Here is an 18,207-nt window from a genome sequence, read left to right as displayed (position 1 = left end):
CCCGGAGGGCCGAGTGACATATACCATTCGATTCAGTTCGTCGAGTTCGGCAAATGTCTGTGTGTGTGTATGTATGTGTGTGTGTATGTATGTGTGTGTGTATGTGCGTCTGTGTGTGTGTACGCGAACACAATCTCACTCACTTTTCTCAGAGATGGATGAACCGATTTTTACAAACTTAGTCCCAAATGAAAGGTGCAACGTTCCCATAGGCTGCTATTGAATTTCTAATGGATCCGACTTCCGGTTCCGGAATTACAGGGTGATGAGTACGATCACGCAGAAAATGTCGATTTTAAGAAATTCTGCAATGAATGTATAATGGTGAAAATTTTTCCAAAATGTGACCACAACTGCTTCGATTTGTAGTACTAGGTCATTAACAGCCATTCAAAGTCTCTTTGGCCACATTGGCCACCATCATCGGTTCCGGAAGCCCCGGCGGAAGTATCCAAATTCAGACTAACAGTCACATCGGTTTCTCGGAGATGGCTAGACCGATTCGACTAAACTTGACCTCAAATGAAAGGTATTGCGTCCCCGTAAATGGCTATTAAATTTTATCCCCAACCGACTTCCGGTTCCGGAGTTACGGGTTGTGGCGTGCGATCACATAGCAAATTGTGATTCAAACCGATACTCCGATGGAAGCAAAAAAGGTAAAAATTTCGCTAAAATGTCTCTCAAATAACTTAACTTTGCAGTTCTAGGTCACCGACGGCCAAACAAACTTTCGTTGAGTACATTGACCACCATAGACGGTTCCGGAAGTGCCCGGGAAAAGCGGCCATCTTTCATAACTAGCAAACTCATATCAGTTTCACGAAAATGGTTGGGCCGATTTTCACAAACTTAGTCCCAAATGATAGCTATATTATCCCCACAGATGTCTGTAAAATTTCGCACGGATCGCTTGTATGGTTCCGGAATTATAGACTGAACGGTCCGGTCACACATGAAATTCCCATATAAGCCGGAACTCAAAATTTTTTTCAAAGGGGGGACCCCATGAAATTTCTGAAATCGAATTCGTATTTTTGATGCCAAACATCTTTAAAATGCATGAAACGTCGAGATTTTATGTTATCTCGAAAATTTTTTTTTTATAAAAATCGACTTTTTGGGACTTTGTCGATTTCGCACCTTTTTTCAGTTCAATATTACCGTGGCTGTTTTTTCTTTTTCAAAATTTTAGAACTCGAATAATGATTTATTTTCCTGTATATAGTTGTCATGTGATGTATGATAATAAAATGTAATATATGCATTTAAAAGTTTTTAATGAGTATAAACAACGCACACATTCTCGTGATTCATGATTGAGAAAGGCACAATTGCACCGCTAGGTGGATTAAAATAGGTTTTTTGTTTTTTTTTTTGGGCTAACTTTAAGGGGCTATGGTTTGTAGAGTAGCAGGTAGTAGCAGTTAAATTTATTTTTTTGTTACTCGACAAGAAATACCCTATTGGTACATATAATCTAATGGGATCCTTGGAATAGTGTGGGGTAAAAAAGACTAGTGTTTCAATAAATTATTTGTACTATGAAGCATGGAAAATAAACTATTATGCGAAATCAATAAACATTTGAAATATTATAGTTCATTCCATATATTCCGACATTCAAAGTTAATTTTTTTGTTAATAACATGCTCATAAGTCATCAGTGTCCTGCCAAGTCTTCTTCGTCATTGGATGAACAAGGTATTAATATAACCGGGTATTCTAAGCAACGAAATGTAAAAAATCACATTAAATAGTTACAATAAAAACACTTTTTAAGAATGTATTCCGGCATGTACTTCAATTTCACCCAATAACTTTTTTCGCTTAACAGATAGTCATTTCGCTACTTCAACAATGTTTCATACAATCATTTCGTCTACAAACTTTCCATACATGACTATCAATTTTGGCAACAACTTGCGAAGTTATTTTTTATCTGCGTTTATACGCCCTTAAATCAAAATATTCCAACATTATATTAAACTACTCAAAAAATAAAGAAGCCTTTCCGAAGACATCAAAGTGCCATAACCAATAGTTTCGTCGCAAATATCAATGTCCGGCTTTTTTATTCCGTCCCACTGTGCGCAGGTTCAAAACATAATGCGATAATATTATTATAGACACATTACATCTTCGCACATCCATAGTATCTAATACCACCCACGAATATATACATTCGTATATTTCAAAATTTTCTAATATGGAGACAGTAGTGGTAGGACTAACTGTCGTGATTTTGTCTTTACTTTTCATTTGATGTCAATTGATGCTAAATCACATATTAGTCAACCAGTCACAATGAACTGCAGCCAATTAACTGAAGCAGCCGCATTTTAGTCGCTTTCTATAGTTTTCAGTTAATGTCTATGTTTGAAAACAAGCGAATCAGCAAACAAACAATCATGGAGAGCGACTAAAATGTGGTAACTAGTTGAGTCTATAAGTCAACAAGTTTAGATTATTGTCTCGATTTCATGTTTTCAGTATATGACAGTTCGTTTTATTTTTGTTCATTATGGAATAAAATGAAAGAGATGATCAGAGATCACGGAGAAAAAGAGAGAAAAAAGAGTCAATCAATTGATAACGACTTAAGACCACTTATTCTATCTTTTCTATAAACTCAACTCAGGTTCTTTCGGAATTGTGCTCTGATCCTCTCATTTTTGTAAAACCCTTTGATGCGTTATGTTGAACAGCTTTAATTGAAACTGTTTCTCAAAATGTGGTAAAATCCCTGTAATCAAATAGACAGTACAGCTTTGTTCAAGTAGTCGAACATCTCACATTTTAAATTTTCGGGTTCAGGTTCTACAAAATGTTTAGTCTCGGGTTCGGGGTTTTCAATTTTAAAATTTTCAGGTTCAGATCAACTTGCTCATGACAACAGGTATTGATCTCGGGAGAAATTTCACCCTAGGGTAGTCTGTGACTAAGCTGAAAGTTAAATGGCTCAACACCAACTACAACTCAACTCATACTAGAATAGTTGGGAGCTAACTGGTGCGTCGTGCGGGCTTAGAAGGGGACAGTGAAGTTTCCTATCGGAATTTGAGTCAAGATGGTCGACATCTCCGGATCGGTCTCAACATGTTTGTAGCAGAACTGAGCTGAGCGAGTGGTGTCTTTTGAAGATTCCATATTGATAAAATCAGACATTATCCCAGTTTGTCTAGTCGATTGGTATACAAGACTCGGCCATCCGGGCTTCGGAATAAGTTTTCAAAGTTTGAGCGCATTGTGTACCTTTCCACCCTCAAAAAACCAAGAAGCAACAATGTTGATGAAACAGCTCAGGATACTATATTTTCAACCGCCCAAAACTACAGCCAATCCGTGAACTAACGATGGCTTTCAGTGATTAGTTAGAAAGGCACATGTTCGCTATTCAGAACCCACCTGCCCACTCGATGCCTGTTTCCACCGCAAACATACCATGCTAATCACATTTCCACTTCTAACCCAAGCACCAAACTTTCAAACAACTAATCAGAACCGCCTCTCGTTGTAAAGTCCACTTGGGAAAACAAGCTCATCAGAAGATAAACAGCTTTGTCTAGTCATGTAAACATACATATTTCACATCGTGAATGCAAGCACAGCAAGGACATTGCAGAGAAAACCTCGCTTCATTCTATCGCCATAACCGTGCATCATACGTACTTCAGTAAATTAAATTCAACAAAATGCAAAAATAAACGAGCGTTACCACATGGACACGTTCCCGGTCGAGCCCAACTGGATACCCACGGAGTAAGCGACCGGAAAGTATAAACTTCACATCCTCAACCCACGGACACGATATTCTCCGACTGCCAGGCAGCCAGCCAGCCGCCCACCAGTCCATCCGTGAAAACTACTCGTTTTTCATTTTGCATGCAATGTTGTAACTGTGGAAGAAATAGCACTTTCCCTCCCAGTTGGGTCACCTACTCCGCAAACACACCGAACTAGCATTTGGAATAGCAATGATAATAATAGTAATAATGAAATAGCTGGCTCTGCAAACATACGAGAAAGGGTGAACCCCCTCACCTTAAAATAAAAGCGACAGCATTTTCCCGAAATGCTGCAGTTACGAACCGGATCAGCAAACGAGCGGAAGGAAGTGGCTCAGCGAAAAAAATAGTGGAAAGACCGGGAAAATCCGTTCGGTCAGGAGCATAAAAACCTCAGCACCACCTCAGCCTCAAACGGGCACGGCCGGCGGGAACGCAGTAAGTAGATCATGACTGCGGTGCAATGAAACTGTTTTCACCGCCACCGCCACCACCGTAGTCGCGGAGTCGGATTTTATGGGTGTTCGTTCATTGTTTCGGATTATGCCTTCATGTAGTGGAATTAATAAAATAAATTATTTGAACGATCCATCACTGAACCACCCGCTTTTCATACGGGGGCCGGTTTCCACGATGGGATTTTTTTATCAAGCCAAACTTTATGCAAACGAAGGCTTTTATTTTTTTATGTTGCACGGTTGACGTTCACCTACATTAATATTTCGTGTGGGATTTAAAAGTTGTGATATTGAAACGAATTTACAGGTTCGGTGTTGGCAGTTTTATCCAGGCTGGGGACATCACCTCCCCTCTTCCACAACATTTTTGATTAAGCATCATCAAGTAAAACTACGAAGGCTCCTTTATTATTTAAATCAATTTTTTAGGTCGCCTGATTATTTTTAATTATATCCCAAGAGCGATATAATAACGTTGCATCAACGAGGTAACAAAAATGTGTGCACGAAAATTTATACTTGAGCAGGCTCCAGAAATATGCTACTACTAACTTGATGCAATTACTCGAAGTATAAATCGAACAAACTAAAATTTCGATCTAGTGGAAATGTGTGAAGAGTATTTCAACCACTTCAGAATACTCTCTTATTCTCGCACGGTACTAATTTGTTAAAAAATCATTTCAATGTAACTATCTTAAAAAGTTTAACAATTTCCTTCGGTTCTAAAATCACAATTCCTTGCTGCTTTAAATTGTGTCGAATAAAACATTGCTCAAGGCTGTAAACGCGCTCAAAAGAATCAAATTGCATCGCACCTCGGTATACTTTACAAATTTTGTGTACAAACAATAATTAAAAAGTGTTGAATATATTAACCAATTGCAGCGGTGATCGCAAACCGTCACACCATCGCTTGAATTTCGGTTTTCCGGGTGTCGAAATCATGCTGATATCAACATAAATTGGAATGCGATGCATCGAAAACACAGCAGCAGTAGAAGATGGAAAATAAAAACCCGAATAGGTGTACAACGCCGGTGGCACGTGCTCATAAATTAAGGACACTAAATAGCGACCGACAGCGTTTCGGTGATATAATTCAATCTGGGTTTTGCTTCTGCTTGGAGGCAGCCCATACATGCATACCTTCGAACACTTGAGAGAACTATGCCAAAACAAACGGACTGAAATGTGCTCACACGAGTGGCCGAATAGTAGGTTGTAGTTATTTACGAATTAGTTTCCTTGCGCTTTATCGATTTTTGATGATTTTTTTCTGAGAAATTGATCACTACCAATTTTTAAAGCTTTTCTTTGCGTAAATTTATTTATATATTATGCATACGTTTAGTGAGTTAAGGAATTTGTGATACGATGTCGTCTCATCAGTATCTGACACTGCATTAGCTCCAATTAATAGTCATATTTCCTGGCAAGTAAATGTTCCACCTGATTAGACTATCGACAGATGAGTAGTAAAAATGATACACAAACAAAGAAGATTTCCTTATAATTCACCTTGTGGCTCAAACGAGAATCCCCACCTTTTGATTCTATTCATTTCCAGCATTCCACTGCGACGCTTCACAAAAAAAGCTATTAAATTAATGTTACAATTTCAATGAAAGACACTCACATGTTATTGATAATCTTATATTTCCCAGGTACATACTCGTACAACAAATCAGCGTCAAGAAGTTCACCGTCATACCCTGTTTCCAAACCATACCATATAGACGACGTTTGAATTCGGCCTTTGACTTCCAGCGGGAACAGGAATGCTATATCTGGTGGATTCCCAGTTGAGTGATAAATCCTCATTTCACATGGATTCCAACCATTCTACTCACCCCACCATAATGTTCTGTTGCTTAGCTATCACCAGAAGACACATGTATGGGGAGCAAATTGAAAATTTAATTTTAATCACATTTCGCGCTTTCTCCACGGTTCTTTTTATCTGCCTTCCGGAATCTTAGCGTGTTCAAACAGTTAGCTACAGCGTAAGCTATAGCTTTGACAAGATGACTGACACGGATAACAGAGAGCGGGATTGCGATACAGTGTCTATCCCTAGAAAGTTCGGATTTTGTTGCTCCCTTGAATTCAGTTACTTACACTAGTTTACAAAGTTTGGGTTAATTGCATGAAGTTAAGAAAAATGGTGTTTTATAAGTCAATTTTGGGTCGCTGAGCACGAAAATCATATCCATTTTCTTTTTCAAAGAACAGTTTTTGTGAAAGGTATTGATGTGCTCATTCCAAAAATGTATAACATGTTAGGATAAAATATCAAAAATTTAGGGTTAAGAGCAACCAAAGTCAAAAAAAGTAGTGTTTGGCAAAATTAGTAATTTTTAGTTGATTTTTCATAAAAAAATTATTCGGCAAAAAAAATATTTTAAAATCTTATGTGACAGACACACTTGTGAATTTTAAGACAGACACACGTGAATTTTAAGCCTAAATTCACAAAAATCCGACAAAAACTGGTGATGTTATTAAGCACCGAGTGAAAATTGCTCTGTTTTTCACATATCTCTTTTGGTCTTAAATAAGATTACACTAGTTTACAAGAAAAATGAAGTTACGAGAAAAAGTGTTTTCTAGATTAATTTTGGGTCGCTGAATACGAAAATAATACTCTATTTCTTTTTCAAAGAAGTTCGAGTTTTTGTTTTTGCTCTATTTTTTATTACAGAAAAATAATTTTTTATATTTCCAGAATCTAATGTGACAGATTTTAACAATTTTAAGGTAATCGCGATAGGCTTAGAAGAAAGGTGTTTTCTCAGCTAATTTTAGTTCGCTGAATACGAAAACCAAGTCCATTTTTTCTTCAAAGAAGCATTTTCAAGATTTCTTTGAAAAAGGTGTTTTCGGGCACTATTTTAGTTATTTGTCAATATCTTGTTCAAATAGGATCCGATCGAAACAGTTCGAAAGGTATTGATGTGCCCTTTCCGAAAATGTATAATATGCGTAGATCAAATCTCGACAAACATATGATTACGGCTTAAAAACCAACTGTCAAAATTCTCTTTGAAAGGAAATTTCAGACAAACTGTTACCCGCCAATCACAGATGTTTACAGTAAACAAAAGAAAAAAGTTTTCTTTTGCATTAACTGCTATGAACTGCGGTTAGCCAGTAACGGTTTGTCCGGAATTTCCTTTCAAAGAGAATTTTGACAATTGGTTTTTGAGCCGTAATCGTATGGTTGTCGAGAAATGTACATTTATTATGATTACAATCGACCAAAGTAAAAAAAGTCAAATGTTCGACCATTTTCAAAAAAATGCATATTTCTAGTAATTCTTTTATAATAAATCAAGGACAGAAGAAAATGATTTTAGAATCTAATGAGATAAATAATCTTTTTGCATAAATTTTAATCCAATGGTCACAAAAGTCGGATGAAAAATGTAGATGGTATGAAGCACTGAGTGAAAATTGTAACTTTTTATTTTTCGCGCAATTATACTTTCGGCTGAAATAATCTTCTATACTTGATAGTTATTGTTTGTGTTGGGTACTGTCTTCTCGAGCTTGCATCCATCCATCCTGCGACATTTGAATGGTTTTGGATATTTCATTGTACAACTAAGTGCTCTTTTTAAAATGTGGAAATATCGTTGGAAAAGTTTTGTTTTGTCTGTAGTGAGTACATATTTTACGAATTAAAAGAATTTTCGCCTTCTGCTTCAACAGGCTTCACAGCAGATTCTCAGTTCACAGAATATTACGTGGCTAGTGCTACGATCCCACTGAGACTCCTTCCCGATAGGGTCTCGAATATTTGACGACTGGCTTATGAGACCAGTGCTACACCCTCTAAACCGCCGCACCAGGGCAGGGTCCGCTAAAATCATAAAATTTCCATTTCGATCAATGTGCCATAGCATCAACATTTTCCATCTGATGTTAGTGATATTAGGCTTAAAATTAACGTAAACATATTATCTATCATCTTAGATTCTAAATGGTCCGAAAAGAAAATTTATTTTTTGGTAAAAAAATCATTTAAAAATGAGTAACTTCAAAAAATGGTCAAAAATGCACTTTTTTTAAACTTTGGTCGCTTGCAACACTAAAAATGTTACATATGATCGACACTTATTATATGTTTTTTTCGAAAGGGCATCTCGGCACCTTTCAACCTGCGTATTGAATAAATGAATTGAATGATTTTGACACGAAATATTGACTAAAAACTACAAAAAGTGCTCAAAAACGAGTTTTTTGAAAAAAAATCACAAAATCGCTTCTTTGAACAAAAAAATAAATATTGTTTTCGTGTTCAGCGACCCAAAATTAGTCTAAAAAATACTTTTTCTTGAAACTTTATTTTTCTTGTAAACTAGTGTTGTCAGTAGGTCCTGTTAGTGCTACTAGCGTATGATATACAGCTTTAATCCAGTTAAATGTTTTTGCAGTATCGTAACTGTGGCTTTTAATTTGTTTGTGAGCTCCACATCCATTAATTAACTAAAATTTCGACTAATTGGAATAAGGACGTTAAAGCCAACCGTAAAAATTGATTTTGAGAAGAAATTCCGAACAAACCGGTACTGACAACTTTTGATAGTAAACAAAAGCGAACATGTTACTTTTTCATTTACTACTGATGTGACAGTTGGCTTTAATGCCTTTTTTAAGATTAGTCGAGAATCGTTTAACCCTCAAAAAGGCAAGGGCTTTCAAGGGCCCGGCTAGTTACAGTTTCTAGTTTCGATGAGCTTGTAATTTGAAATACAAATGATCGAGCGTTTTCGGGCTTTCTATTCTCTCACTGATTAAACGTGAAAAAAGGCTTTCGGTGCCATTAAGTCCTAGGAGTGATGTTTTTTGAGGTCACAATTTTAACTTGCCTTTTTGAGGGTTCAAAGCCAGCCATGTTTCACATGAACTAAATGTATCGAATGTATTAGATATTTCATAATCGTCGTCATCGTGTTTTTATAGGTCTCTCGATCTTTGGCCACTAATAGCTAGTCTTCTACGCTCGCTACCGTGCTCTATCTCTTCCGGCATTCGGGTTACATATCCAGTCCACTGCAATTTCCTGTGCTTTACCGGCCTTCCATAATGTCAGCATGTTTATATATTTGAAAAGCTGGCATCCTCAAGGAGGAAGCCCACTTTTTCCGAATTTGATTTTTTTGCTTTTTTAATAGCACGATGCCCAAAAAGGGCTAACCCCATGTTGTGCCTTCTGGAAACTCGAGATTTCTCATTCGTTACAGATTTTAAGAAAAACTAGTCAGTTGCAGTTCATATATCGATGAACTCGATAGAATACCGATTTTGTTTGGATTGCGTTGTACGTTGACGTTTCGGCCCAAACAGTCGTTCCTGAAGGAAAGTGACGCCTACATACTTGCTATGTATGGCTCTTTCCCATTTAATATATGTTTCTTGCACGAATGTATATTGCTGAGCATATTTTTTTTTTTCGAAAAAGCCAATGATTGTGCTATGTCTCTGCATATAAAATTGGTCGAGTAATATGGGATCAAGAGACAAATGGCACACAGAGGTCGGAAAATGAAAAACCTGTTTTAATCCATCTAGTGAGGACTTAGCCAGCCATAAGGCCCGGGCCCACCCCGAAACCGAATGGGAAACAAAATTTTGGAACCCGAATAAAAATGGAAACCCCCGAATTTTGGAGTCTCCAAAAATCCGTGGCGGAGTTGTTTAAAAAATCTAAACGTGGCTTCAAAATCCCAAGTCAGATTGTTTTTCCTCAAGAAAATTTTATTGTTCAAGACTTTTATTGATCACTACCCAGGTATCAAGAATCAGACCTTTTGGTCGAAAGCAAAGAATTTGCCCTATGACATCAAACAGAAAACTAACTATTTATTGTTTTGACAGAGAAATAAAAACAAAACGAAAATCTTCTAAGAAGTGCAACTTATGTAGTGCTAGTCAAATGAGATAAAAAATTGATGACATTTTGAAAAATAAAACAAGAACTGAACCCAAAATAAAATTTCAATTTATTGCTACCATAAAATTATGATTTCTACTTGCTCTAATATAAATGTTTGACTTTGCTCGAGAAATGATATTCTTTTCATCCAAGGATTCTCGTAGATCAACTTTTCCAAATATGCAATGTTATTACTTTTTCCATTTAATTTGTTTTATCAATTCATTCATGTCATTTTATAGTTCTGTATTTTTTTTAATTTAATTGATTTTATTTATTTGACTTGTTTTATTCAGTTTTTATTCTGATTATTTATTTCATTCAAGTTATTTTTTTTATTTTATGGGGTCTTTCAAATGCATATACCTTTTTTGCAAACGATAACGATATCCAACAACATGTTATTGCCTCATATTAATCTTAAAAATAAAACAAAAAAAAAATTTATCGCAATTTCTAAGAAATTCTCGTTCTCCTCTTTTTTATACCGCTTATTAACGGGCGCACGACCTCTTAAGACCGTGGCTAGCACTAATTCTTAAACTGACCAATGTAACGCCGGTGACTTAAACCTTAACCTTCATTATCGCCCATAGCTTGACTGTTGGACGAAACTGGGAACAATTTGGTGGATTCAGCTCTTTTAGGATGAGCTGTGATCCATCGTCGTTGAACCAATGTCGCACGTTTTAGCTACAGGGACCACTGGCCAGATCTGGCCAAAACTAGACCATCATGGGACTTAATTAGATGTAAAATCTGTTTGTTATGGCACCCCATTTTTAACACTTCCAAATTCCTAGTCTTCCCGAGCAAATCCTCATGGGTTCAAACACCACATATCCCCTTGAAAATACCTTAAACATTGTCCGTGACAAAATTCACAACCATCAAGACACCACAAAATGGTCTCAATAACCCATAAATACACCGACTTATGGTATTTTATATGGGATCTACCGGACCATTATAATGGTGTTTTCATGGTTTGAACCCATTTCAAACACCCATGTCAAACCCCATAACCATGGGGGTATTATGGGCTTTTCGTTTGCTCGGGTTATCAATCACAAAAATGTTGGTTTTCTTATCAAAGGAACAGATCCCATGCCAAACCATAATTATTTTCTACCAGGAAACTTGCTGTGAGCAGGAGTCTTGTGAAATTTGAGTTACAAGATTCGATGAAAATTGGCTGTTCCCAGGAGCGGATCCAGAAAAAAATTTCGGAGGGGGTCCAGACACCCAAGATTCAGATTTTGACCGCTGATTGTTGTTCGAGACTTCGGTTGGGTTGATTTTCTCGGTATCACTTGGAACATTCGGGGAAGGATTCGCTTACAGTGCAGCGGTTAGTATTCAGTTGTTGTAAGGTTTTACGAAACGCATGGTCATCGTGGAAAAAAGTTTACAGTAGACCACTTTCGAGATGAAAACGTGCCCGTGAGTACAGTTTACCGGATCCTGGCATCCCTAAGTGTGGAGCGGAAGGTCGGTAGCGGCCGTTTGGGCGATGATAATTACGAAGAAGAAGCAAGCGTTAAAAAAGCTGTTCGACAACAAGGACGGAACGAGTTTGCGTGACGCTGGCCGAAAATATCACTGCTTTCATACCTTGATTTACAGACCCCCAGGATGGAGGACATCATGTGCCGGAAGAAGATTCGGTCCCGTACACGGACGAGAAGATAGCGATCGTGAAATCGCAGTGCTGGTGGATGACGAAAAACTACCGCAGGACGTCGTTCGTGCTGGATGACTAAAGTTACTTTCCGCTCTTGAAGACCCATATTCCAGGAAGTGACAGCTACTATTCCATCGACAAGTCGGCCACACTCCCCGAAGTAAAATATAACTTTAAGCATAAATTTGAAGAAAAAAAAAGTTATGCTGTACATCGCCACATCGGACAGAGGGATTTCAAAGCCGTGATTCAAGCCGAGCGGTCTGCCCATCAACCAGGAGGAGTGTCTAGAGAAAATTGTTCTGCCGTTCTTGAAGGAGCATTATGCGGAGAAGACGCTGGAGTATCTTGAACAGCAAAAGATACCGTATGTGCCGAAAGAAAGAAACCCGACCAACTTGCCCCAGTGCATTCCCATTGAGAATTTGTTCGGCTCCCTCAGTGTCCTAGTGTACAAACATAATTGGCGGGCCACGGATACGAAGCAGTTGGCCACCAGTATCCGGAATTGTATCCGGAAGATGGACGGCAGTGCCGTCCAGAGCTCTTGTGAGAGCATCGCGACTAAGGTTCGTAGTACGGCTGACCCGGGCCCCTACTCCAATATTCATTGACGTTTTTTTGAAGAATAAACATTATGTTTTTAATAAAAAAACTGAATTAGTTGAAAAAAATTTTCTTTGTTTTTTAACTACATGACTGAAAAAATTCTGCTAGCTTTCGCAGCAAGGATGGTTCTTGTCCAATGACGTGTAGTTTGCATTGGGTTTACATCAAACAATTCTATTTTGATATCATTTTCCCACAATACAATAAATACTTGGATAATCATTTATCGTTTATTGGATATCCAATAATCGTAGAGGAAACTGGTGCCTACTAGGAGGTTGATTTCACTATTATCCATCATGATTCTTCTCCCTTGTCGTGAGAAGTGACAAAACGGGAGGGCTCTTCATTTCCTGTCTCTTGTAGGTTTTTTTTTAATTTTATGTATTAAATTAGTAGGAGAACTCGGGACGATTGAGACCTATCCAAGCAAATCGGTTTAGGTAAGTAGATGTGAAAGAATTCATCGGTCACAGGTCCCAATTATTAGTTTAAAGCCTCAGTTACACAGAGCCGTAGCAATCCTATTTTGCGTGAGGGGGCACAATTTCATGCTATTTTTTTAATTCGTTTATTTGACACGGCTCAATGCGTTAGCTTATAGGAGCCATGGGTCTTTTATATATTTACAAGATGTAAAAAATAAAAATTACAATACATTTTATTTTGAACCTGTAAGATCCCGTGCGCGCAACTTGCTACTGCGAGCGGAGATCTTTTTTCGCGTCGGGAAGATGTTCCTTCTCTCGCCAATTTCGGGGTTATCAATGTCTCTCTCGTTGTCGTTTACGCCCGTATCAGCATCTTGATTACTGCCTTGATACTCGCGATCAGATGCTCTTCCTGGCTTCTTGCCCTTGCGGGTCACGAATGTGAACACTCCATCCTTGGTGGTAGTTTCTTCACTGGTGGTATTAATTGTTAAGTTTGAAATATTTGAGCAGCTTTTACAGTTGTCATTATTGCTTAAACAGCAGCCACAAATTTGGCAACCGTTTGCGGTTCAGGTGAAGATATTGGAGCTTGGGTGTTGGTATTTCTTTCTGCAGGTGAGCTTTCCTCAGCGGTTTCTGGGCAGGGTTGTCCGTAGTGTGCCGTTTGTTCACAGAACTGGCACGTATTCGTTTGTCCTTGATATGTACAAAGAGTTCGCTGTGTAATGGTACCACCCCCTTCTGTGTTGTACCGCTGGGTAAGGTAGGAGGGAATGGGTTGGTCTACCCGCATTCTCACCACAAATACACCATTTGAAATACCTGGGAAGTAGTTTCTCCATGTGTCTTCCGTAATAGATTCCACTGCTCCGAAATTCGACACAAATTTTTTAATTGCCACTTTGCAAGTAAGTGGAGATAAATCATGTAATTTAACATCCATGTTTCCATTATCCATGTATATAGGGATCTTAATTTCAACGTTGTCACAAACAAGCAAGTGTTTCAAGTTGCTCTGCGAAATAAATCTTTTCGCCTGGGCGAATTTGTTGAAGGTTATCAGCACCGCATGCCTGACGTGTTCAAGCTGTATGGAGGTGACTTCCGAAAACCGAAGCTGCATTCTCACCTTCAGCAGATGTTACACATCACGAATACTTGTTCTTATGCGAAAATACCTGAAGTCAATCACCACTGTGTTAGGCCGAATAATCACGTTTTGTTGATGAGACTGTCATCTTGAAAAATCACCCAAGAATACAAATAACGGTATCCTTTGTTCTTCAAACAATGCACAAAAGTAATTGTTTTTTCGTTCGCTTTGCACTGGCTCGAACAGAAGCAGGAGCACACTGAGTATCGTGACCGCTGTCTTTGATGGTTGAAAATAGACTGAATTTCTTGCTATTGAATTTAACGTATATTTAAACTTTTTATGTTGCAATGACATTCAATTAGCAAGGCACTGGAAGACAAGAAGTATTTTTTTTAATATTAAGAGCCATAGTACTCAAGGAAGGGCGAAACGGTCCTGACTCCTGCAATAGAAGACAAAGGGTTAAGTCTTTAGGAAGCTCTAATCTTGCTCATATGTCGCTATTTCACGCTATTCCAAAGATTATTCCTTCACCGTTTCGTTCGTTACAGCACAAAATTTACTCACTCTTAGTCGTTTATAAAAAGGAAAAGAAAGAGAATCATTGCTAGAAGATCCAACTATTGATCAGCAGCTATTAAGCAATTTGGTCTTCAATATCGACGAAGCGATTGCGCAGTATCGCGACATGGACCCAATGTCGCACCCCAGGATCCCGAAACTGCAGTATTATTTTAAGTTGACATGTGAAGTTCAGATCATGAATGCTGACGTTCTTCCGATATACCTGAAATTTGTGCAGAATATGAAAGATCTGCAGCTTATAGTATTCTAGGCTGCAGTGGTGGCCGGAAGATGATTAGGATACCAACTAACACGTAGAGACGACCCGCCTCAAAATCACCCTGAAAGGCAAGTACCTCCATGGGAGAGTAGGATCTCGAATAAACGTGCCGCTATTGAAAGGCTATTGGCGTACAGAGACGGCAAAAGATCGGCGAAATTATGCCCTCATGCGGCTACGACCATTGCACTTACTGAGCTTCGCGTGCGGGGAGCTCACCTGCTGACAGAAAAACTCGACACACTAGAACAGCAACACAGTGTCTTATTAAAACGGCTGAGGCGATACACTTGTACGACCAAATCAAACACAAGAAGCCCGAAGCGAAGGCCTACCGGATATCGGCGATGTCACTAACTTTTGGGTCACTATTTGGGAGACCCCCGTACAACATCGCGAAAGGCAACCGCGGCTATGGCGCAAGGAGGAATGGTCAGGTTAAGATATTGACGAGATGCCGACTTTTGGTACATGAAGCTGACCGTTGTACATCCCACGATGGCTGCACTTTCAACAGGGCATTACGCCAACCATGCTTATTACCGGAGTCAATCACTACAATTTGGTACTGGTACTACAATTCTCCTTCCTAAGGACAGCAACACGTCCAACCCATCCAAATACAGACCAAGTCCGCATTAAGCAGAATAGCATCCTGACAGAGGAGCAGAAGGGATGTAAGAAAAACACAATGACTGCATAGATCAAGCCATCATCGATGCAATCATTGTTGAAGACGTTGTATGTTACAAACGGAACCTTAGTATGGCCTTAATCGATTACAAAAAAGCATACGTGGTATGTTTTCCTCATCAAGGTATTGGAGATGTATAAAGCTAATCCTGTAGCCGTGAGGTTTTTGCAGCAGGCGTTGGAGAGGAAAACGACGACTCTGCAGCTCGGAAGTGGGAAACACGTGTTGCATTCTAAAATGTTCCGTAGGACACTCAATCGAAACGGGCATGGCTATCAGATAAAGTATGAAGAAAGCTCACCGGAAGAGAATACCCATACCTTCCACATGAACGATTTCAAGATCTATGATGACTCGACAAATCGACTGGGTGTAGTCATCAAACTAGTCGAAAAGATAAGTGACGACGTCGGCATGGCGTTTGGCCTGAAGAAATTCCGATCTGTTCAGCTACTACCAGGGCGAGATCGACGAAAGCGTGATGATTTGGGACATTGTTCTTTCATGAATACGGGAAATAAGGAGAGCAATCAACTCGTTTGCTGCGCGTTGACCTACAGTTTCGGTGTCATCAAAATGGAACCGGATTGACTTGGAATATCATGAGAGTAAATTGAGGAAGGTGTTTAGACAAGCGGGAATACGTCATCCGCAGTCGGCGCTGGAGAAATTCACATTCAGGCACTATGCGTAGCGCAGGTGCTACAACTGCGAGAATACTTTGTGGAAAGTGCTAACCGACATGGACTATATCAAGCAGCAACTATTGCGCACTTCACCTAGCGTAAGCGAACCACAACCTTAACTGCAATCTGCAGACTGCGTAGAAAGCAGTAGTGGAAGCAGAAAGCACGGTGCCCACTAGAGTGACAAGAATAAAATAACCCAACCCCCTTCGAGCCATCTCTTTCGATTTTTCGTCCTACTGGAAGTGTTTTTAATGAAGCTCTGTCTGAGTCAATTTTGCATGAGACCTAACAGCACATGATATCAGTAGTCGATTTCCACGAACTTTTACTTTGTGAAAATCTGGTTGGGTTTAGCAAAATAGTATATTTAAAAGAATTTGAGAACATACTATGCATCATTATTTAACTAACAAATTTTAGTTCTACACTTCACCACCAAGAGGGCGCCAACGATAACTACTTAGTGGAAAGAGATAGAAATTAGGTGTCTTAGGTGGAAAGAGATAGAAATTAGGTGTGGAAAGAGATAGAAATTAGCCGGCTGCCCAGAGCAATTATTACATGATAACGCTATTTGCACATTTACTAACAACTCTCCCCTTCCCGTGATACATGTGGAGATGCAGAAGATTCCTCGGTCTCTAGTAGCAACATGTATCGGACTAACATTCCTTCCTTTCCCAGAAGATCTGCATTCGGACGTAGCCGGCGTCGGTATTGAGCAGCGCGCAGGGATCAGAATAGATTGTACAGTGTGGCTCATCATGTTATTCCCAAGCATGTTGTTCCAATGAACATTTTGCAACCTAATTTGGTTCTGGTCAATAACGGAGTAGCAACTACGGGCGATCTCTTATGCTTATGCTTTGCAGTGTTCGACAAAGTTGTACGTAAAAAAATATCTTTCTAATTTTCACTTGCAGTGATAAAGTGATTTATACAGTGCCACCAACCGGTAAAAATGCACTTAGTACGCTGATTCCATGTATATTGTCAAAAAATCCCATACAAATTTCTAACACGTTGGTCTAGTAGCTAGACTCGTCCGATTTGGATAAAAGACTCCTGATGGGACTAGGAATCGACTCAGGATGAGCCTACTGAGTTTTCAAAAAATTGAGACTGGGCGGTCTGGTGCCCACCCCCACCAGTTGGAGCAGCCGTACATCGACAAGGCTGCATCGAACCTGTGGCTAAAACAAGATAAATTTACTGATAGCCATCCAGGCAGTGGCGTAGTAAGAAAATTTTTCGGGGGGGGATATGAAATTTTTTTTGTATATATATGAAAAAATGTTCAAAAACATTCTGAGCAGGAAAAAAATGTTCAAAAACCAACAACTCAGGGAACGGGTTTGGGTAGTCAAAGTAGGAAAGCTAGCTGTTGGTATAGAATAAATGCTCTTCCCCTACGAGGACAATCTGGGCGGCAAACTTCAGACAGTCTAATTTACTGAGCCCTTCAGTTCCCTTGTGCCATTCAGTACCACTTCCTCGTTAAGCTTCCGACTGGTTCGCGAACTACTCGGTCTAGTCTCCGACGATAGATCTAGCCTACTCCAACGAAAAGTTCCCCGGCGAGAGAAGTTCGAGCCAACCAGCCAGGTGCTGCGGTCAGTTCGGCGATTCCGGTAGAATAGGGCATCCGGTTTGCTGGAGCCCCGGCGCGACTGGTGGTGTATCGTCGCGGTCTACACGGTCTCGTTCCCGGCGGTGAATCTGACTGTAAGCTGACGGATAGGTCTCAGACAAAAGAAGTTTTCCCGATACCGATTCTTCTTTGGTTTCAGTACCACAACTTCTTGAGCCCTTTGACTCCGTAACCGATGCCATTTAGCACCGCAACTTTTTTAAGCCATTTAGTTCTCTTCTTGGGCCATTTAGCACTACTTCCTTGATGGTCCATTCAGTCCTCGACTTGTTCGCGAACAACTCGGTCTAGTCCCCGACGATGGACCTGACCTACTCCA

The sequence above is a fragment of the Topomyia yanbarensis genome, chromosome 2, assembly GCF_030247195.1.
Source record: "Topomyia yanbarensis strain Yona2022 chromosome 2, ASM3024719v1, whole genome shotgun sequence".
Taxonomy (NCBI): Eukaryota; Metazoa; Arthropoda; class Insecta; order Diptera; family Culicidae; genus Topomyia; species Topomyia yanbarensis.
Note: the sequence above shows the minus strand (reverse complement) of the source record.